The sequence below is a fragment of the Myxine glutinosa genome, chromosome 14 (genome assembly GCF_964187855.1).
Source record: "Myxine glutinosa chromosome 14, kmMyxGlut1.1, whole genome shotgun sequence".
NCBI classification, from domain to species: Eukaryota; Metazoa; Chordata; class Myxini; order Myxiniformes; family Myxinidae; genus Myxine; species Myxine glutinosa.
The window spans coordinates 57,319,301-57,343,327 of record NC_136274.1 but is presented as its reverse complement, the minus strand read 5'-3'; positions in this window follow the sequence as shown (position 1 = coordinate 57,343,327).

Here is a 24,027-nt window from a genome sequence, read left to right as displayed (position 1 = left end):
TCATCCACGCCTTCATCACCTCCCGTCTGGACTACTGCAATAGCCTCCTCTATGGTTCACCCTCAAAAATCACCAATAAACTCCAATACATTCAGAACTCCGCTGCCCGTCTACTCACCCATTCCCGGACCCGTGACCACATCACCCCCGTCCTTTACAAGCTTCACTGGCTCCCCATCCCCCAGAGAATCCAGTACAAAATCCTCCTCTTGACATACAAAGCCCTCCATAACCTGGCCCCATCCTACCTGGCTGACCTCCTCTCCAGACACACTCCCACCCGCAACCTCCGCTCTGCTGGTACCAACCTCCTGACCCCCTCCATCCGGACCAAATTCAGATCCTGGGGGGACAGGGCCTTCTCCATCGCTGCTCCCACCCTCTGGAACTCACTACCTCACACCATCAGAGACTCCTCCTCACTCACCACATTCAAAACATCACTAAAGACCCACCTGTTCAACACTGCATTCAACATTCAACCCACAGCATTTAACCCCTGACTATCTCTTCTCCTTCTCCCTCCTTTTGCTTTAAATATTTCCCTATTGATTCTTGTCTTTTTGCAATTGTTGTTTTCATGTATTGTTATGCATTATGTTTGCCACTCTGTCAAAGCGCCTTTGGGCTTCTGGAAAAGCGCTATACAAAATAAATGAATTATTATTATTATTATTATATCATGAGGCCACGCCTACCCCTCGGGCGTGGCCACCGCCCACTTGGTGCGTGGAATGATGTCACCACGCCAGTGGGCTTTTGTGTCCGCCACAATATATTATATATATACAGACTTGGCATTTAAGACGACTGGATGACGTGGCCACACTTTCTTCTTGCCGTTCCGCCCCCTTTCTCGGGCCTCACCGCTTGTCTTATGGCGGCGTTTGAGCGAGCTTTAGCTCAAGGCAGCGAATGCTGCTAACAAAGGCGCGTAACAAATTGAGAGCCATAAGGCACCGACTGTAGGGGCGCGTAATGGCGTCGCTTGGAGAGGGAGGTCGCAAAATGGACAGAATGAAAGGGCCGAATCTTATTTAACCGACACAACGCAGATTCAACTATTGGAAATACGGCCTTATCTAAAACACATACCAATGAGATAACTGAAGTTCTAAGGTGGCCTACGTGTTGCTTGTGGACTAACTAGGGGTGCTACCTTTAATCTTTTAATAATGGGATATTTACAAGAGTGTGGGTTCTAAAACCGCATTTACAAGAGTGTGGGTTCTAAGACCTCTGCGGCTATATATATATATATATATATATATATATATATATATATATATATATATATATATATATATATATATATATATATATACATACATACTGTATATACAGACTTGGCATTTAATATGGAATATTTTTTTTGTGGGGGTGAACTTACTTTTCAAGATGTCTTAGAACCAAAAGTTCATTGGAATTATGTTGAAATTATTCTAGATTTTGTTAATGTGACCTTTAAAAGAAACAAAAACCACATTTGACATTTCGAAGCAAATAAAGTGATCCTCGAAAGTGATGTAAACTGATATTGAACTCAATTCACAGACAGTACTGTGTTAAACTTCTGTACGTTTTCCAGAAGTATCTCTTTATTTTGCACATTAGCCAAAAAAAAATTCAACAAAAACAAAAGCTAAATTATGACTGGGATTACGGACAGTAAAATTACAGTTCAGTACTTCGTGTAACCCCCATGAGCATTCAGGAGAGCACGTACACGTCGAGGTATGCTGTTCACCAGATTTGCCAAGGTTTGGACAAGAATCGCTTGCCATGCAGTGACAATAGTCTGCTGCAATTCACGCACAGAGGTCGGCTGCTGGTCCAAGTTGACGATTTGACGCGTTAATTCTGCCCACAAGTTCTCTATCGGATTCATATCCGTGGACATGGCAGGCCACTCCATATGCTCTTCACCACGGTCAGCAAGAAAGTGTTGGATCATGCGAGCACGATGAGGCCATGCATTGTCATCTTGGAAGACAAAGTTTCCTCGAAAGGCTGCACGAGCAAATGGAAGCAATGTTTCTTCCAGAATGACCCTGTACTTGAACTGGTTCAGGTTTCCATTCAGAACAACCAGGTCAGTTTTGCCCCCTGCATGAAAAGCAGCCCAAACGGTCATCCCACCACCTCCAGCTTGACTCTTGGCACTATACAACCCTCGTTGTGGGCTTCATGCACTTGTCTGCGCACTCGGACGCGGCCATCTTGACGATAGACCAGAAATCTAGACTCGTCACTGAAGGTCACGTGATTCCAGTGTCCTGGCTGTCATTGACGGTGCTCTCTGGCCCACTGCAATCGGCGCTGGTGGTGTTGTCTGGTCAGGCGTGGCTTTCTCAGGGGACGCCTGGCACGATAGCCTGCTTGAACCAGTCGTTGGTTGACTAGCCTTCTGGATACAGGCACATTTGTCAGTTGCTGCCACACAGCCCTAAGCCGATTAGCTGACTTGGTACGGCCATTGCAGACTAACCGGTGCAGCTGGCGATCATCGCTCCTTGTGGTTCTGCGTGGACGTCCTGGCCTCGGTATTGGAGTAGGGACACCCCTCTGAGCATTTCGTTTCAGGATCTATGACACCTGACCTTGAGTGATGCCATACTGCCGAGCAATAGCACGCTGTTTCATGCCAGAATTTCGTAAAGCCACCACTCCATGACAAACAGCATTGTCAAGTTGACGGACCATCTCCGGAGGAAGCGGCAATAACTTTTGTAGACTGCAGCAGTTGTTTTCCACTAATACAGAACGCAACAACCCTTATATACCCGATTGTGAAGCCAATCGTCAAATGTACCTGTCCTTACATTTTGTCATGCCACCTGTGATATAATCCTGTTATTGACTTCTTGCTGCGAAAGACATCAGTGACAGTATGGTTCTTTCAACAAAGACATCACCGAAGGGTAAAAGAAACTCACCAGATTGATATACTGAGTTCAGAAAGTAAACCCAAGTCAAGAAAAAATATATATTCCATATTAAATGCCAAGTCTGTATTTACAGTATACTGTACATATATATATATATATATATATATATATATATATATATATATATATATATATATATATCCGCAGAGGTCTGTAGGACCTATATTCTGTAAGAAGGGAAGTCGGAAGTGGAATGCAAGAGCAGAGGTGGACGAGATGGAGGAGCGGTTGCAACATGAGGAGGTCATGGGGATGGTGAAGCATGGCTTGGGGTGGATGAAGCATGAGCGATGGGGAAAGGCATGTCTGAAAGAGAGGAGGTAGATGGTTGAGAGGGAGGTGAGAAGAAAGGAAGAGGAGGGGAGATATCTGAAAGCAGTCGGTTAGGCACAGCAAGGTGCTTGGACTAAGTGGGAAGGTGTGCGGGTGAGGATGTTGAAGTGGCAAGAGATTTGGAGGATGGAGCCAATATTGTTGAATTTCCTGTTGCGGGCAACGTTTGATGTGCTTCCGTCACCAGTAAACTTGAGATTGTGGGGGTTGTTGCAGGAGGAGAGATGTTATTTGTGTGGAGGTGTGGGAACGGTGCATCATGCACTGAGTGCATGTTCAGTAGCATTGGCAGCAGGACAATACAGGTGGCGATATGATCAGGTGCTGGCGGTGGTGGTGGAGAAGGAGACTGATGGGGGAGAGGTGTGGTTTGTCAAAGAGGACCAAGTGGTAAGAGGTGGAAAGAGGAGAAGGTGGTAAGCAAGAGGGCTGTCAGATGCTTGTGATTGGCAGGTGGTGGCAAACCTAAAGCCACAATTGGTGTTCCCAGAGGAGATCTGTGTGACAAGGTTGCGGCCTGACATTGTCATTTGGTCAGGTGCAACAAGACAGGTCATCTTAGGGGAATTGTCGGTGCCTTGGGAAGAGAACATGGAGGAGGTGCACGGGAGGAAGAGAGGAAAGTACAGTGAGCTGGAGGCAGAGTGCCGGGAGAAGGGTTGGCGAGTTTCGTGTCAGCCATTTGAGGTGGGGTGTAGAGGGTATATTGGCAATCCTTTTCTGCATTTCTTGCTCGGCTGGGAGTGTGTGGGACAGAAAGAAGGAGGATGTGACAAGGTGGCCCAGGTTGCCTTGAAAGGCTCATTTTAGATATGGAGGAAGTTTATGGAGGCATGGCGATCGGTGTCGGTTTTTTTTTTGTTGTTGTTGTTGTTGTTACTATTATTATTTCTTATTTTGTGTATATGAGTGAGTGGGTGAGGGTGTGTGTTTTTGCATGAATGAATTTTTGCATGAGTGTGTGTTTTTGTATGTTGAGGGATGTATGTTGTAAGGGTTGGTGGTTGGTTGGTTGGTGTTGTGTGTGTGTATGTGTGTGTATGGGTGTGTATGTGTGTGTATGAATGATCTGGTGTGTTTTGTTGGTGAGTGGTGAAGGGTATAAAGGTGGGTGTTTGAGTGTTCCACTATGTTTGTTTGGTGCTGCGAATTCTGGATGTGAAGGTGTTGTTGGTGTAGTCTGCGTTCGCACTGGCTGGGGGTGGGGGTATATACGCATCCAGGTGTAGTTGCTGCATGTGGATGTGTATGTGCCCCTGCTGGCCCACCTTAGCTGACCGTATCGAGGTTGAAGGGCCGAAAATGGGGTGATGCCGAGGACCTCGACTGAGGACCCGGTCAGTGTGGCACACTTGTGACCAGGTGTGTTGTCCCATATTCAGGGAAATTATTATTTGGTGACACCGTAAGTTAACCATCATAAAAACATAAAACACAAAGGGAATAAGAAAAAAAAATAAAGAGCTTTAAATATAAAAATATATAAAATAAAAAATAAAAATATGGAAGATGGACTAAACGGCAAAATGGCTAGGAATTTGAATTTGGCATTTGAATTGCACATTGTACAAATTACTTTTTGAAAATGTTCTTCATCCTCCTTACACGAAAGCGTCTCTCTGATGGCAGTTTTTCAAAAATTCCGTTCAAGAAATAAGTTTCATCGGTACACAACACCTTCCCCGACTTCCTTTTCAATGCTCGAAAGTTTAGAGACTCCATACTGGTTGAAGGCCCACCCACTTCAAATGCCAGTGTAATGACCTTTCTCAATCGTGACTTATTCCGCACATTAAGATAACTTTTCCCAGGAAATCAAATGAAATTATAAAACACTGATCAGTAAGGAATTTGTTAACATCCGCATCACACGAGAGCTAACGCCAAATGAATTCAACTTCCTGAGAAGATACAATCTTTGCATTGATCTATTGTACACATCATCAGTATTTCCATCAAAAGTTAGCTTGTTATCAATAATGGTGCCCAGGTATTTTAATTTGTTAACAATTTCTCTTGCTTTGTTAACAATTTTAACAATTTGTCAATCTCGTCGAGGTACGATACAAAGGTTGATTGATCGGAAAGACAGCCAACAATGGCGGTATCGTCTGCGTAATAAAGTTACAAACTTCTTTAAGAGCCAGACATCCATTGGTGTACAAACTGAACAGTAGAGGTGACAATACACCGCCTTGTGGAGCACCAGGATTCAAGATTGATAACTTTGATAAGCTACCATTCACCCTCACCTGCTGAGGACGGTCTCGTAAAAAACTTTCCACCAAGAGTATGATATGGGGGTTCAGGCACAGGTCACTCAACACTTTCGGAAGGGTGAATGGCTGCATCGTGTTAAAGGCTGACGAGAAATCAATAAATAACACACGGACATCGGTTCCATTCTGGTCAAGGTGACTTGTGATTAGATGAAGTAAGCTGAGCCAGGCATCTTCAACACCTCGTCTTGCTTTGTATGCAAATTGTAAAGGATCCAGTTTAGGAGTTACATCTGATGCTATAAACTTCACCATCAATTTCTCCATACATTTACACAAGATGGAGGTGAGGGCAACAGGTCTATAAATCATTGAGCTGCCTTGGGTGAACCTTTTTTGGCACGGGAATAATGATGGACTTTTTCCAACAAATAGGAAAAGTATGAGTAGCTAAAAGTAGCTGAAACAATGGAGTAAAAACATTACTAAGTTCTAAAGAGAACTCTTTCAGAATACAAGTCTTGATGCCATCTGGACCACAAGCCTTCCTTTTACTCAACGCCCTAAAACACCTCAAGACATCAGGTTCACAAATTACAGGTATGGGACTCGCTCGAGTATCTAGATCCTCACAGAGAGCGTCACATTTTACTCGGTTTCCGGGAACATCAAATCTCGCGTAAAAGTCACTCAATTCATCCACAAATTTGGAATCTGGAATATTAGTGGGCAATCTACCATCCTTCAGCCTCTCGTTCATTCCCATCATATGTCCGAGTCCCCTCCATGAAAAGCTACACAAGATAAAGCCCAAAGTGCTGTGGTTGTTGCACCACCTTATTTAACACTTTACACTACTTTTTTGTGCCTGTTGTTTGTGTCCTTTATGACGTATTTATAAAACAGTAAGTTTCCCGTTTCGAATAACTTTCAGTTTTATTTGACTGGCAGGCAGAGTAAAACAATTATCCCACTCTGTGCTTGTGCAACCAGGACAAGTTCTGAGCTAAAATACTCCTAAAGTATAGATTCGTTTTCCGATTCAAGTTCAAAATATAACATTCAATTGACAGATGGACGGACAGAAGTGAACCAATTGCTCAACCCCGCTTGTCGCTCAGTGTGCGTGGGGTAAATGTTTGCTTGCAGGATAACAGGAAACATTTATCACTTACCAAAGATTGTCTTTTCCCAAGGATGACAAATCCACATCTCCAATTTAATATGTTGGAACCCATCTGTGGATTGGTCCCATCGGCCGATGGGTCTGCGCCATCTGCGGATGTGTTGTTCACCTTGAAGGAATGTGTTGACAGAATGGTGCTCTTCAATCAGGTACACACATTGACAGAATCTTCAATAGATTTATTATCTATTTCTACCCATCTATTTATACATTTTGTCAATACATTTTGTAATTAACAGATACATGGCAGTTTTAGTAAAGCTTTACATAACATACTCAACATTCATACAAAACATTAGGTGTTCTTCTGATAATGGCGGAGGGGAATGTTAAATTCCTTTATATTAAGTTAAATAAAATAAAATTTAAATTAAATAAAAAAACAAAATTTAAATTTTAAAAATAAAAGTTAAATAAAACATTTAAAAATCATCTCTGTTAAATTCCTACCACATGTAATTCCAATGACTGTGTACCTGATTGAAAAAGCACCATTCTGTCAACACATTCCTTCAAGGTGAACAACACATCCGCAGATGGCGCAGACCCATCGGCCGATGGGTCTGCATTGTCATTTCTCGTGCATCCACAGATGGGTCAGACCCATCGGCCGATGGGACCGATCCACAGATGGGTTCCAACAAATATACAAAATGTGCAAAACGCTCTACTTGCCAATCTGGGGGTGAGTGGGTGGTGAGGGGGGGGCAGGGGTGGGGTGGCGGAGGGAGGGTTAAAGTGATGCAAGGAGACGTGAACGTTCAATTATTTTTTCGAGAAAAGGTAAGCCGCAACATAAAACAAGCTTGCAACATTTGATGTTGTTTTCCCAGAACTGCAATCAACATAATGTATCTGTGCCATTTTAAAGAGTACAGCACTCTATTGCCAAAGCTAGACGTGTCCGAATGCCTCGATTCTCGTCCGAATTAACAATGCTCTTTCTGAATCAGCAAATGCACTTTTCCATGCACGACATCAGTTTTACCATTCAGGAGGTTTCCCATTGTGTTTGTTTCCATCACAGGATGAAAAGAAATGAACTTTTACCTATTGATTTTACTTGCAATATCGTCTGCTTACAGCCAGGTAGAATGCAGTGCATTCTGCTTTATCTTGCGAGAAAGAGCCCCATTTTAGCCAGTCCCATGCACAGCAGGAGATGGGGTATTGTTATCACTCGTGTGTGTAACTGGGCCGTAAATTTATTTACCATTTTAGTTTAGTCATCAAAATTTCACCAAACCTTTACTATGATAATATGGAGAAGGTAAATGAATAATTTTGTCAAAAGTTCAAAGGTCAATGGTCAGCATCACATAAAATCGACAATTTTCATCCAATTGACCTGAAATTTCAATTCACCCTTTAAGTTTTGTCAACAAATTTTCAACAAAGCTTTATTATGAGAATATGGAGAAGGCAAAATAATAATTTGGTTAAAAGGTCAAAAGTCAGCATCACATAAAATCGTCACAGAATTGGTTCACTAATCAAAAGCTAGAAGCTGATTTTTTTTGATCTAAAGCTCAAAGGTCAAGGTTGCATAAAATCATCAATTTTCATTTTGTATTTTTACCTCCGCCACCAAAGTTGGATGGAGGTTATTATGTTTGTTGCTTGCAAAATCGAAGATTTTTCAAGTACAGACTTGGCATTTAATATGGAATATTTTTTTTGTGGAGGTGAACTTACTTTTCAAGATGTCTTCGAACCAAAAGTTCATTGGAATTATGTTGAAATTATTCTAGATTTTGTTAATGTGACCTTTAAAAGAAACAAAAACCACATTTGACATTTCGAAACAAATAAATGGATCCTTGAAAGTGATGTAAACTGATATCGAACTCAATTCATGGACAGTACTGTGTTAAACTTCTGTACGTTTTCCAGAAGTATTTCTATATTTTGCACATTAGCCAAATTTTTTTTTTAACAAAAACAAAAGTTAAATTACGACTGGGATTACGGACAGTAAAATTACAGTTCAGTACTTCGTGTAACCCCCACGAGCATTGAAGAGAGCACGTACACATTGAGGCATGCTGTTCACGAGATTTGCCAAGGTTTGGACAGGAATCGCTTGCCATGCAGTGACAATAGCCTGCTGCAATTTACGCACAGAGGTCGGCTGCTGGTCCAAGTGGTCGATTTGACGCGTTAATTCTGCCCACAAGTTCTCTATCGGATTCATATCCAGGGACATGGCAGGCCACTCCATATGCTCCACACCACGGTCAGCAAGAAAGTGTTGGATCATGCGAGCACGTTGAGGCCGTGCATTGTCATCTTGGAAGACAAAGTTTCCTCGAAAGGCTGCACAAGCAAATGGAAGCAATGTTTCTTCCAGAATGGCCCTGTACTTGAACTGGTTCAGGTTTCCATTCAGAATAACCAGGTCAGTTTTGCCCCCTGCATGAAAAGCAGCCCAAACGGTCACCCAACCACCTCCAGCTTGGACTCTTGGCACTATACAATCTTTGTTGTAGGCTTCATGCACTTGTCTGTGCACTCGGACGCGGCCATCTTGACAATAGACCAGAAATCTAGACTCGTCACTGAAGATCACGTGATTCCAGTGTCCTGGCTGCCATTGACGGTGCTCTCTGGCCCACTGCAATCGGCACTGGCGGTGTTGTCTGGTCAGGCGTGGCTTTCTCAGGGGACGCCTGGCACGGTAGCCTGCTTGAACCAGTCGTTGGTTGACTAGCCTTCTGGATACAGGCACATTTGTCAGTTGCTGCCACTCAGCCCTAAGCCGATTAGCTGACTTGGTACGGCCATTGCGCAATAACCGGTGCAGCTGGCGATCATCCCTCCTTGTGGTTCTGCGGGGACGCCCTGGCCTCGGTATTGGAGGAGGGATACTCCTCTGAGCATTTCGTTTCAGGATCTGTGACACCTGACCTTGAGTGATGCCATACTGCCAAGCAATAGCACGCTGTTTCATGCCGTAATTTCGTAAAGCCACCACTCCATGACAAACAGCATTGTCGAGTTGACGGACCATCTCCAGAGGAAGCGGCAATAACTTTTGGAGACGTGCAGCAGTTGTTTTCCACTAATACAGAACGCAACAACCCTTGTATACTCGACTGTGAAGCCAATCATCAAATGCACCTGTCCGTACATTTTGCCACGCCACCTGTGATATAATCCTGTTGTTGACTTCTTGCTGTGACAGACAATCAGTGACATGGTTCTTTTAACAAATAAATCACCAAAGTGTAAAAGAAACTCACCAGATTGATATACTGAGTTAAGAAAGTAAACCCAAGTCAAGAAAAAAAAAAAATTCCATATTAAATGCCAAGTCTGTATATTGGTCGGTTGCATTTGTTATTCTGTTTGTTTGTTTGTTACTCGCCTACAGGTCACAATTCTAAATTAATCGTCATAAAACTTTACCAAGCTGTAGAGGTCGTCACAATTGAGAAGCCTATTGATTTTGAGGTCAAAGGTCATCTGGAGGTCAGATTTCTAAAATCGCCATTTTTCCTCCGATTGACTTGAAAATTGAACAGCATTTGTATATTAAATCACTAAATTGGAAAACCAACTATTTTTTTTAGGTCAAAAGGTAAATGCTCAACTCAAGGTCAAACTTCCAAAATCATCAATTTTCATCTGAAAAACTGACAATTTTCATCCGATTGACTGGAGAATAGAACAGCATTTGCACATCGAATCACTAAATAGGGAATTCAACTTTTTTGTTTTTTAGGGCAAAAAGTCAAAGGTCAACTCCAGGTGAAACTCCTAAAATCATAAATTTTCATCTGAAAAATCGTCACTTTTCATCTTATTTGTCCCATGAATGATCTTATGATCATATGATCATAATGATTTCATAAGATGATCTTATGAAAAGATCTTATGAAAGGATCACTTTTCATCTTGACCCAAGCTTTGATCAGGATAGTCAATTTTAATTTGATGAAATGGACAATTTGCTGGATCAATTGCAACCTTTTTTCAGGGGGAGTGGAGGGGTAGATTTTCCAAGTATGCATGACGTCTTCTTGTATGACGTCTTCTTGTTTGATTGTATGTTACTTGCCAGAAAAGATTCCGGCAAGTATGTTGATCGGTTGGTTTGTCTGTCTCTCTGTCTCTCTGTCTGTTTGTCTGCAGTACTACGTCTACACCGTTGCACGAAGAATCGCCAAACTTTACACACATATTTGTCTTGCCCGGGAATAGACTGTGCCCAATTGATGACGTCATCGGTCACGTGGTTCGGCGGCCATATTTGTCCTAAATGGCCGATAAAAAGTAAATTCTGGCAAGTCCTCGGTCTCTGACTGATTTTTCATTTGTCTGTCTGTTTGTGAACAAAATATCTCAAAAAGTTGTGGATGGATTCGGACGAAATATGGCGAGAGGTAGTGCATGTGACACAGACAAAATAATTAGATTTTGGAAAAGATCCGGATTCGGATCCGGCTAGTAGAATTTTAAAGTGATTCTTCACCATTGGGAGATAGGACCAAAAACGATATATAGCAGGATATCTCAAAAAGTTGTGAACAGATTTAGTCCTTGAGCCAGACCAAAAGTAATGCTCCGGCGGGGGGAGTAATTCTCATTATGATTTTCCATTAGACCAATGTCTCAAGTGTCAGAAAAGGTGTGATGGACATCTGAGAACGGTAGCTTAGTGCCCGGATGGACGCCATCTTTGAAACCACCCAGCTCGAAAATGCCCATTTGGTGGGGTACATTGTTGCACGTGTATCTGGACTTCTATACTAGCTATCGATGTGCGGTTGACGACTAAATATACGTCCGATGTGTACCGTCTAAATAAAAAATAATATGAAGCATTTTGTTTTAGATTAATTATTATAAAAATCAATTATCGAAAAAAAATCATATATTTTTCAATATTTTATTATTAGACTTGTACTTTTTTTAGTGAAACAACACTGGTATGATTTTCCAAATTATGCATTGTGCTACACCGTTTATCTGTCTATAAAAATAACTCAAAAACTAAAACATATCATCCACCACGAGTTTACAACAAATAAATGTAAAGAGGCATAAAATGACTTAGGCCGCCGCTGGCATTATCTATTCTGACGATAACGCAAGTTAGGAATGTCGTACGGAGAGGATTTTAACACCATACGATATCTAATAAGCAGGCGGAAATTGTTACATAGGAAATCTGCACTTTGGTGGCCATCTTGGATTTCAAAATGGCCGCCAATTATATTAATTATTCATTACTAGAGTTTGGAAAGACGTATGGAGCTGATTTTAACACCATACGATGTATATTCCTAATAAGCAAGCGGAGGTATCATTGAACATGTCATGTTTTAGTCAAATAACACCGGTATGATCTTCCAAATTATACATTTTGCTAAACCGTTTATCTGTCTATAAAGATTTTCAGGCAATTTGGCCTGCATTATAATAGAGAACAACATATGCTATACAATATACAGTGCACACAAAGTTAATCATCAGAGTCGCCATCAGAGTCATTGGCATCCTGAGCCACGATAGCATCATCCTGCACCATGTTGGAGCATCCCTGCAGCTTACACACAACAGTGCACTTCAACCCATTCAGTATGCAGGAGCAATCTGACGGTCGACACGTCCTTCTGCATGTGCATGAGATGAGATTCAAGACGACATCTGGAGCTGGTAGACCCGCCATCCATCGGATTGTGAGCGAACCGCCATCATCGAGTTCCCAACCATGTCCTGCTGATGGTGTTGGGACGTCTGGTAGGTTTTCAAGGCTGCGTCGCCAGATAGCCGCCTGATAGTTGGCCCGAAGCGTATGCTGCATCAAGGAGTCTTCACAAGGCGGCAATTGTCCAGATTCGATCTGGCCCTTCTTTGCACAGAACATGTGATAACGGAGCGAATTAACACCGACGATCTTCGTGTTCTTGGCGTACAGCTGACACGTGAAGGCCTGAATGCTATTGAAGACGTCTGTTGGTACATTCCACGAAGATCCCAGATCTGTGAATGCTTGAAGATACAGCTCATTCGCTTGCACAAGCTTCAAAGCCTTTATCTTTCCTTGGCTAGCCAGAGCACTCACAGTGTCACACCCGCTCCATGCATGAAGCCCTGGCAATGCACTGCAAACTCCAGACCCCAATACCGCAGCCAACTTTCCAACGTCGATCATTCTGACTCGAACCTTTGTTCCTCGTCTGATGAAGAGCTGACTATCGATGGTTCTGCTGAGATGAAGACTGATGATCAGAACGTCGGTGTCATCTGCCACTAAGATGATCGTCTTGTAGTGGGTAGCGGCGTGCTTTGCGTGGAGAAACATACGCGTGTCTGCTTCCTCGTGGCTACATTCGAGTGCTTGCACCAACTTCCACCTATCGCGGGTCAGTACCAGACATTTTTCACCACAGGTGACATACAGTGTTCTGTTGCCTAGCTTTTCGCGATTTGTTTCATGTTTCCACGACTCCGCCAGAAACACAACCAGTTTCTCCTTTGTCTGGCTGCAAGCAAGGAGACGCCGCCAGTTCATGATTTTGTGTGCGGGTCTGATCTCGCTGAAACTGATGCCTTCATTTGAACTGCGGTTCACACGCTCAGCTGCTTTGATGGATTCTTCTGTGTATGTGTCAAAGACAACATCGATGCGCTCACTGCCTTGACCAGCGTGAAGCGCTGCAGCAAGGATGCGGTCAGATAGTTCTTCGAACGTGTCGTTCTCGCCATGCATCTTTTGTATGAGAGCCATCGCATCAATTATTGTTGCACTTCGCTTGTCAACGTTCTCGGCTGGTTCCGCAAGACCTTCCATGTGTTTCGCAAGTGCAGCTTTGTTCGTTTTTTTCATTGACCCATCAACGTTTGCCAAAGACCATGGTAACGGCCCTAGTGGGTGACAAAGGACAAGTTGCATGTCGAGGTTCCTTGTCTTGGCGATGAGTATCATGGTGGCAAACAGTTGTCTGTCAGCTCTCAGGACGATCTCCTTGTTTGTGCCCTTCACAACTTTCTGCTTGATCTTACCAAAGGTCTTCAAGTTTAGCTTGTTCAATGTGTCATGAAAGCCTGTTCCCTCTTCAAGACGTTTCTGGAAGCTTTGATACGCCGCTTCCCCCTTTTGCAGGGTGTTGAGTAGGTCATTAGAAACGTCCTCCCTCGCAGCCGCTCCGGTAGATATACTGAGAAGACATGACGGATCATCGGCGAATGGATTGGTCCAGTCATTTTCCAGTAGATCACAGATAGCTGTGACGCCAGACTCATCACGTTTGATGCGAGAAGTAGACAAGTCAGGGTGCTTGGCGTGAGATGTGTCGCTGCCATTCACAAGGATAGTTTCTCGTAGTTGCCTCAGTGCAGTAGCCCGATTTTCTGCAGTTAGATAGTATCGTGACACAGCCCCTTGTCGAAGACTAAAACCTCGTGTTCCTCCAGCTGTTTGCGTATCTTTGTTTACTGTTTCTTCTGTTGTCTGATCAACAGCGATTCTGGCAAATGGATTCCCTGGTCTAAGCTGTATGGAGAAGTAGCCTTGATTGAAATGCCTGTACAACTCGGGGCATGTTTCGTGGAGCTGCGTCATCTGTGCATAGTACACTGGTAGATATCTAGCATAGTTCACCTTGTTCATTGCGAAACACCAAGGGATCACTCTTCTGACACAAGCCAAGTGAAGCATCCAGTCGCCTTCTCTATCCGCACGAATCAACCCCAGCAGGGTCTCTACCATATCAATATACATCATCCAGAAGCGAGCCAGGTCTCCATGTTTGGTTCGCAGAAAATGTAGGTATTTCGCGAACATGTCAAAGCTCTGTACACATGAATCATCATCGAGAGCAGCAGCGAGAGTCTCGTGGCAAACATCCTCCTTGATGCTGCGAATTTTGAGGTCAGTGCTTCGAATCTGGGGTTCCTTGTCAGGATGATTGCTTTCTATCCACACCTGGAAGCCCTTCCAAATGATGCGCATTAGTGCCTCGTACATCAACTTGTGGAGTCGCACAGCACGGTTGTATTGCTTGCCTTCCAGAACCCTGTTGATGGAACCTTCAGCGATTACTCCTGACTCAACAGCTACATCCCGAAGGCCTGCATCTCCAAACATTTTCCCAATGCTCGACATGAAGTTACAGATGGTATGGAAGTTCCCCATCATGAGCACGATTCTTCCATATCGATCGACATCTTTCCATGCTATTTCGGTCGCCTTAGCAAATAGTGCCTGGTCTAGCACCACCGGTATACGCTCAAGCTGAAGTGATGACATGATGTTCAGAGCTTCTCTGAGGATTTCTTGCACTGTTGCCATATCTGTGGCAGGCGCGTTTATAGTCGGCAGGTAGCCAACTACATCTTCCGTCACCTGAACACGATCTCTAGTCATGATGTTGAAACCAGTCCACGAACTGATTGTCTGGTCGCATGGTTCCAGCATGCGAGTCATAATCCATACGTGATTTCGGCGCTGCGCAAGGGATGTTGCGCCTGCAAGAGTGTCAGAAAGATCTGCAGGCTTGATTGCAGGTGGGCCCTCTCGTTTCCCACCGCTGTATATTGGAACTAAATCGCTGGATGACGGGATAGATCGCTTCTTATCTGCTTTGGATACTGCCGATGGAGGTTGGGGCGGCAAACACGACTGCGACTTCGGTTGGACGATGATACCGTTGACGCGATGCGATGTTCTGCCACCACTCAGCGATTCCTCTAGCCTGTCGATGTTATCGAATGCTAATACAGTCGGGACCGAAGGGTGCACATGTGACGGAAGTGGTACTGTATCTTTCTCCACACTTGCTAATTTGTCTATGCATAGCGCTGTCTCGATTTCTTCCAGAACTGTGTACGAACATCCGTGCCCGAGTCGATTCAATATTCTGATGACCTCTGTATTACCGGTGAGCATTTTCATGACCCACGGAAGTAGGACATGCTTCGATGTTCTGATGGTACCCCGGTGTACAGCATTGATGATATCTTGAGCCATCGACCATACCAGTGTGTCGGCACGCGCAGAGCTACCCCCACTCCCGCAAATCAAAGTATGCAGAAATACACGAAGAGAATCTGGTATCTTCACGTAATCTGAAGTGAGTTCTGCTGGCTGAGGCGGCCAACGTTCATTGTAATGAGCATCTTTGATCTGGTGTCGCAGTGAAGTAGCTGCACGCACAATGTTACTTTCACCGTCCGTTCGTTCAAATGCTTTCACTTCTGCTTTCAGGTTTACGCACTCTGCAGCAATCTCTCGCTTTGTCAGATTATCGGGCATCAAGTATACACGGTGTTTCACATTGAAGAAGATGAGCGATTCTCCAAACTCTCTTTGTAATGTGCGCTGCAGATTCTTCTTGATGGAGTCACGAACATCAACTGAAAATGTATCTGAAGACAGGATATCTGTTGCAACATCAACTATTGGAACAATCCTCGGGTTCAAGAACAAGTCAGTGCGAATGAAATTGAATATACATCGTATCATTTTTTTTTTCTCGATATTATCTTCAATGTCAGTTTCTACTTGAGGTTTTTGGGGCCGTGTGTAGTTTCTATAGCAGGAGAAGTGGTAGTGAGCCTCAGCTGCAACCATATCTCGTGTAGTCAATGCCAAAACTCTCTCATCATTGCGAGCTGTCGCAGCATCTCTTATTGTCTTATCTGCTCGAAGTTCAACAGCCAAGACAACTGTTTCACGGGTACGACTGCCTTTTATGAATTTTGAAGCACGCTGGCAAAAAATGCATTTATCATCGTAGACCGTTGAAGTTGATCCTGTCTCTTCCCGTGATGATCGCCGTCGCACCGCATCGCCAGTATCAACTGAAGAACTTCTAGCTGCATTGGTCAAAGTAGCTAGGTGGTTTTTGTGAGTGAAGTCTGATCTACAAGCCCTATGGTATAATATTGGAATATTAGGAAGTTCAACTGCGCCTTCTTGGACTAGCTTTAGAATTGGATAAAAGTTTCTAACTGCGGCTGCGTCACACAATGTCTTCCAAGAACTGTTGCCCGCTGCCTTGCTTAGTTCAGAGAGTGGCGACTTCTTGCTGCACAGGATGCACGTTCCGGACTCAGGTTCAATCTTCGCCCGTTTCGCCTCGACACCGGCCATCTCAGCTGAAAGAACAAAAAGACTGACGTTAGATTACTCCGATATCCGAAAAGCTCGCCAGCTTACATAGACATACTCATCCAAGTCAGTGAACATGTTAGATGGCGCCACAATACAACTCTATAATAGAGTTGTATGTTGCGCCATCTAACATGTTCACTTTTAGTTCTTAAGCCACCCACCCCCCCCCCCCCCCCCCCCTCAGAAATTAATCAGGTCACCGCAACAAATCTCAGACTGAGATATATAATATAGAATATAGATATAGAATAGACTGACGTCACTTTCGGCACTGGGTTCTGTGGGTTGATTATCGGCGGGAAATTCCAACTGACATAGTTTCGGTTTGTGGAAAGTGCATGCCTTTTCATATATTTTTTGTGTACACTCGTGGTGGATGATATGTTTTAGTTTTTGAGTTATTTTTATAGACAGATAAACGGTGTAGCACAATGCATAATTTGGAAAATCATACCAGTGTTGTTTCACTAAAAAAAGTACAAGTCTAATAATAAAATATTGAAAAATATATGATTTTTTTTCGATAATTGATTTTTATAATAATTAATCTAAAACAAAATGCTTCATATTATTTTTTATTTAGACGGTACACATCGGACGTATATTTAGTCGTCAACCGCACATCGATAGCTAGTATAGAAGTCCAGATACACGTGCAACAATGTACCCCACCAAATGGGCATTTTCGAGCTGGGTGGTTTCAAAGATGGCGTCCATCCGGGCACTAAGCTACCGTTCTCAGATGTCCATCACACCTTTTCTGACACTTGAGACATTGGTCTAATGGAAAATCATAATGAGAATTACTCCCCCCCCGGAGCATTCACTTCAAAAAATGGCCGGTTGGCTCAAGGACTAATTTGGACGAAACTTGGTGAACAGGTTGCGTGTGTGACAAGGACGAATCAATTCGATTTTGGTGAATATCTGAATATGGATTCGGATACGAGATTTATTTAATTTCTAAGTGATTCTTCACCATTGAGGGATTGGGCGAAAAGCGACATGTAACATGATAAAACAAGGTTATGGATGACTTATGACCAGGTGGATGAGTTGGAAAGGTGACAAGAACAAGCCGATTCGATTTTGGTTCAGGTCCGAATCCAGATCCGGCCTATCATTGGGATACAAAACAAACTGTTCAGCCTGGCGGAGGTATGCGCTCTACCGAGTACCGTTCTAGTTGTAAACCGTTTTTGTTATTTTGAGCATACGGAAGAAGAACAACAACAACAACATGCATTTTAAGGCCATTTTCCCTGCTAGAGCGGGGGTTACCCTTGCGGTCCCAATGACAATCTCCATTTTGCCCTATTTTCTGCATCTCCCCTTGTTAACCCCCTTGCCCGCATTTCTTCTTCCACCATCTTTAGCCAAGTCTTTCTCGGTCTTCCCCGTCCTCTGCTTCCTTCTACATTCATTTCCACCACTCTTCTCAACCAGTCACTTCTCAACCATACGGAAGAAGAAGAACACTGAATATAAATGGGTGCGGATGGGCTTTGCCTTTTTACATGCTTTCTAGTTTATTTTATTTAAATTATTTTTATTTTCATATTTTCATATTCATATTTTATCCTTTTCATATATTTACTTTAATTTTTTTGTATACAAGATCAAAGCTCGTGGAAGAGCTAACATTGATCACAAAATCAATGCTCTCTGCATCTCTCTGCTCTGCTCACCTTCACTCTTTCATTCCTCTTTTCTCCCGCCTGTGGAACAAACTCCCACACTCCCTTCAATCCCTCTCCTCCCTCCAGGTCTTTAAAACAGCTGTTCACCACCATCTCTTATCTTCCCCCATCCATAACCTTGATCTTTTCTACCCCCACTAATTCACCCCAGATCCACCTTGTTTGAAATTCCAACTTATTTCCTGGAAATCCTGGCAGTGTCCATATGTTTATACCTCTCCCACCCCCCCCCCCTTCACATGCCTCCCCCCCTTCACATGCCTCCCCCCCTTCACATGCCTCCCCCCAAAGCCCTCTCCCTCCCACAGATCTCTCGATGTCTCCATGTCTCTCGGTCCCTGCTCTCAAATGTTGTGTTTGTGTCCTTCCCCCTCTCTCCCCATCTTGTCTACCGCTCCCGATGTTATTTGTTTTATGTGTCTGTTTGTCTTTCTGTGTGATTAATGTTCGCTCTTTCACGAGCCTCGATCTTGTATACAAAAAAAAAAAAAAAAAAAAAAAAAAGACAAACTGACACATAAAACATGATAAAGGGAGCGGGAGAAAAAGATGGAGAGCAGGGACATTGGGAGATCTGTGGGAGAGAGAGGGCTTGGGGGGAGAAGGCATGGGAAGGGGGGAGGGGGTGGGAGAAGTAAAAAAAAACATGGACACTGCTAGGACTTCCAGGAAAGAAGTCGGTATTTCAAAAAAGTGGATCTGAGGTGAATTAATGGGGGTAGAAAAGATTAAGGTTTTGGGGAAGATAATGCTCCAAGTCAGGTGACCAGCTGTCCCAACATCCATGCTCCAAGTCAGGTGACTTGCTGTCCTAACATCCATGCTCCCAGCCAGGTGGCCTGCCTTTTCACTTCCACAGCCTGCTCCTTCACACACACCCTCATTCCATTGTCATATGCAGCGATTTCAACAGTCACCATTCCAGCTGGCTTGGTGTCAGTCCTCACACCACTGTCCACAGTGTTGCGGCCAAGGCCTTTTGTGACACTGCTACCCTGACCCAAGCTGATGGATCCCCAACCCATATTTCCCATGATGCGCCACCCTGTGCTTGACTTGATCATATCCAACTTTCCTAATATACGTATTTGTGTTCCCCTTGGCACCTCAGATCATGTATTTTTGAAAGTGTCCTTCTCTCATGGTCTTCAGGGATCCAGCAAGGCACCACTGAATCAGGCAGATTTGTCTGGCATGCAGTCCACTATCTCTTCCATTGTCTGGCCAACAACCTTTACATCTCTGGACACAAGCAATACATGGGACTCATTTCTCAACAAACTGTTTACTTATACTTTTTAAACTTCATCCGTTCATTCATTCAGAATTTCAGCTCTCTGTTCATAATCTAGTCTCTGTAAGCCAGGTGTTTGCTTATGCTTCAGTCACATTTGGCTCGGCGGCTGTAGGGTCTAAAAAATCTACGGCCACTAGCAATTATAGGGCGGCTAATGTGGCGGACTTGAGATCTTAGGGGCCTGAGTTTGATCTCCTGTCAATCCGTTGAATTAACACTAGGTGGGTGACCCAGCTGTCATCATTCTGAGGTCGGCAAAATGAGTACCAGACGACTGGTTATAGAGGAGAGGCATTGCATCAGTGGCAGCTGTGCCGCGAGGAAATGATATAACCAGAAGCCACTGCAGGCCGCACACAAACCACCACCATCTTGTCTCTGGTGCCATGCATGTGATAAGGCATTTGCTAGAAAGTAGCTTTCTTGTCTCTTGGACAACCAGCCCCAAATGCTGGAACCCTGCAATTTCTCAACAAAGCTCATAACAATTGTGTCTCTCCTCTCAGATGTGCCACAATTGAGCATAAGGCCCACCTGAGGTCCGAGATCGGTGTTTCACCATTCATAATAACTTGGTGGCAGTTGGCAATGTCTGTTTCTGGAACACACTCCTCAACTATTCCTTATCTCTTGAAGGATGTGGTCACATTATAAATTAACCATTCTAAAATGAACTTCCTTAACCCGGTCTTTGCAGAAAAGGCCAGGGTCTCTCGTCCCTCTCTTATCAGTCAGCGTTCTACCAATCCTAAGCAAATCGGTGGAATCGATAATTGAAGCAGACCTCAAGCGTTCTTCTTTCCAGCAATTCTCTAATCTTCGACCATCTGCTTGGCTTCCACGCAGGCCATTCCAGCTTGCACATGTGTTGTATATGCAACGTCAGCAATAGACGGATGCCATCATTCTCAAACACGAGGTCATGCTTCTCTAGCTGGACCTCCACCATACATTTGATTCTGTATGGCACCCCATCCTGATTTACAAACCATCAGCTCATAGTAATCAGGGTTACTTCCTGGACTAGCTATCAGATTTCCCGTGGGGAAAATGGGTTGCTTTGGATAGAATTATATCCCATGCCGTACCTCTAGATGCAGGTGCCCCTTAAGGTAGTGTTCTGGCACAAATACCATTTTTAGTACATCAATCTTTGTTGTGAAAAAATCCATTGTATCACTACGTAGATGACTCTACTCTGTACAGGACAGTTCCACACCTTTCTGCCAAGCAGGCTGCGGTAGCCGTCTCTACCAACCTGTAGAAAATAAGCGACTGGTTATTGACCTGAAAGATGTCTGTTTAATGCAATAAGGATCCATATTGTCACTTTGTCCTTCTATAATTTATCAATAAGTACTGGCAGCAAATTCTCAAATATATTTATGTTGTCAGCCTCTCGGAGAGGCATTGTCTCTGGAATTAGCCACAGGGATAAGGCCTTCCTTTGTGGGCTGTTGCTGGTCTTATATCTCCAAGTTGGCCTAAAAACTGGCCACCACATCATAATTATCTGCAAGGCTGTTCGTGGTACGACGACATGAAAATCGCAGAGCGACCAGACTCAACTGTATGTAGGATGAATGAACTTCTCAACCTATCTCATCAAGAGTAGTAGTGATCGGATTTACCATATGAGGGCAACCATTATTTCAGTGGAGTAAAGTAAAGTTTCACCGTGGAACAGCTTACCTGGCTATCAGCTAAAGGTTGCTCGTCTCGTCTTATTGCGTAACAGGTCAATGTTGTGACGTGCATTGCTGCTTTTCGCACAGCGAAGATTCCAAAATACTATTGCTATAAGCTTCCAAGCTGCTGGCAGAAGCTTCAATTTTCTTTATAATTTTTTTGCTGGTGGTGACAAAGAATATCTTCACTTCTATGATGGCTCACCTTTGACTGGTGTGAAATGATGGGCCCCAAGATTTCATCACAACTCAATCGTCTTCAATTAATCATTCGCCTCCGCCGATAGCATTCCAGGTCTATTGGAATGGCCACATGAGTTTCCTTTTGTGCACACTTGAGGACCTTTGGTATCCGGATTGCACCAACCTTATTGAATTTCAATAGATGATGAATGATTGCTTTCACGCTTCAAACAATGACATCCAATTTTTCGACAATCTCCACATCATCTCTTCATCACATTTAATTTTTTGCTCCACTGGCAGCGGTTGGTTATACTTGAGAATGCTCAAGATCACTCACCAATTCAAGGCCATTTTTGAACTCTGTGCACCATTTAAACACGCAACGTGTAAGACGTGCATCACCAAATTGTCCAACACAATCCATTGTGAATTTCACATGGTTTGATGTCCTTTCCCAATGAACTTAATCTTGTGATCAAGTTGAACTTGTTTCCCAATGAACAACACATGTTCATGACTGTTCCACCTTCTCCACAGCCAAATGACTGGTGTCAGTCATATCAGTTTTAACAAGAAAATATTGACCAGTGTTGATGTCACCTCCTTTCCCACTTGCTTCAGGTAGACAATATAATTATAGACAATTTCAGGATTCAACTATTATTTTTACTCAAGAAATTGCTATTAATATGCATTTTTCCTTTTAAATCAACAAAGCTCATAACCATTGTGTGTCTCCTCTCACATGTGCCACAGTTGAGCTGCACTTGGGTGATTCCCTCTCTCTCCCCATCTTGTCTCCCACTCCCTTTATCTCATGTTCTATGTGTCAGTTTGTCTTTTTGTGAATTAATGTTAGCTCTTACACGAGCCTCTATCTTTTATAGAAAAAACAAACAAAAAAAACAAGCACAGATACATTCAAAGTACACCGCCCTCATGCCAAATAAATAATTATCCTCCAGCGCGGCATTGCCGGGGCGCCCGCCAATACCGCCATGCAGGTCATAGAGACTGTGTTGGGTGAGAGAAGTGGGCAATAATTGAATGGTTATTTGCATAATTAAAATCAATAAATAATGATATATATATATATATATATATATAACTATATATATATATATATATACACACATACATACATATATATATATATATATATTCATATATATATATATATTGTTGCGGTTTTGAGAGTGTACATATTGATCATTAAAGGTTAAAGGTTTGCCCCCGAGTTAGTCCGCAAGCAACACGTAGGCCCCTTAGAAAATTAGTTATGTCATAGTATGTGTGAGGTGTGGAAGGTGTGGAGGTTGAAAGAGGTGACAGTAAGGGAGGCATTAAAAGAGAGGCTGAGTAGGGTACAGGATGATGTGGTTGAGCTTGAAGGTGGTTGGATGTCAATGAAAGCTAGTCTGTTGGGAGCCGTTGGTGAGGTATGTGGATGGACAAAAGGACCACCAAGGCACTCGGAAACATGGTGGTGGGATGATGAAGTTGGAAAGAGGATTGACGAGAAGAGGAAGAAGTTCAAGGAGTGGCAGAAGGCGAAGGGTACGGGAGCAGAAACAGCAGAGCATGAAAGTTATAAGGCAGCCAGGAAGGCTGCAAAGAAAGGGGTAGCAAAGGCGCAGGAGGCATGTGTTGGCACCAGCCAACCTAAAGAAAATGTTCGGAGAACGCTTGGATTCGGAAGAGGGTCAGAAAGCAGTATTCAGGATTGCAAAGCACATAGCGAAAGAGAGGTGTGATGTGATGGGGGTGAGTTGCTTGAAGGATGAAGTGGGACAAATCGTTGTCGACCCAGATGGAATTAAAGGAAGATGGAAAAGATATATGGAAATGCTGTTGAATACAGAGAATGAATGGGATGGCAACATAGAGAGTAACCCAGTTTTAGGACCGGCAGATAAGATAACTGAGAAGGAAGTTGAGGAAGCGATAAAAGCAATGAAGAGTGGAAAAGCGGGAGGGCCGACGGGAGTTGTGGGAGATATGTTGAAGGCAGCAGGAAGTTGTGGTGTGAAGAGAATGACAGAGATCTGTAATCTGGTGGTGAAAGAAGGCCGCATTCCAGTGGATTGGGAACTGAGTACCCTCGTCCCTCTATACAAGGGGAAAGGTGACCCTCCGGAGTGTGGCTCGTACCGAGCGATAAAGTTATTGGAGCATGGAATGAAGGTATTGGAAAGGGTGTTGGAGAGGAGGATAAGGAAGAAAGTGAAGATCGACGAAATGCAGTTTGGATTTATGCCAGGAAGAGGAACGACAGATGCGCTTTTCATTGTGAGGCAGTTGCAGGAGAAGTACATGGAGAAGAGGAAGAAGGTGTTTTTTGGGTTTG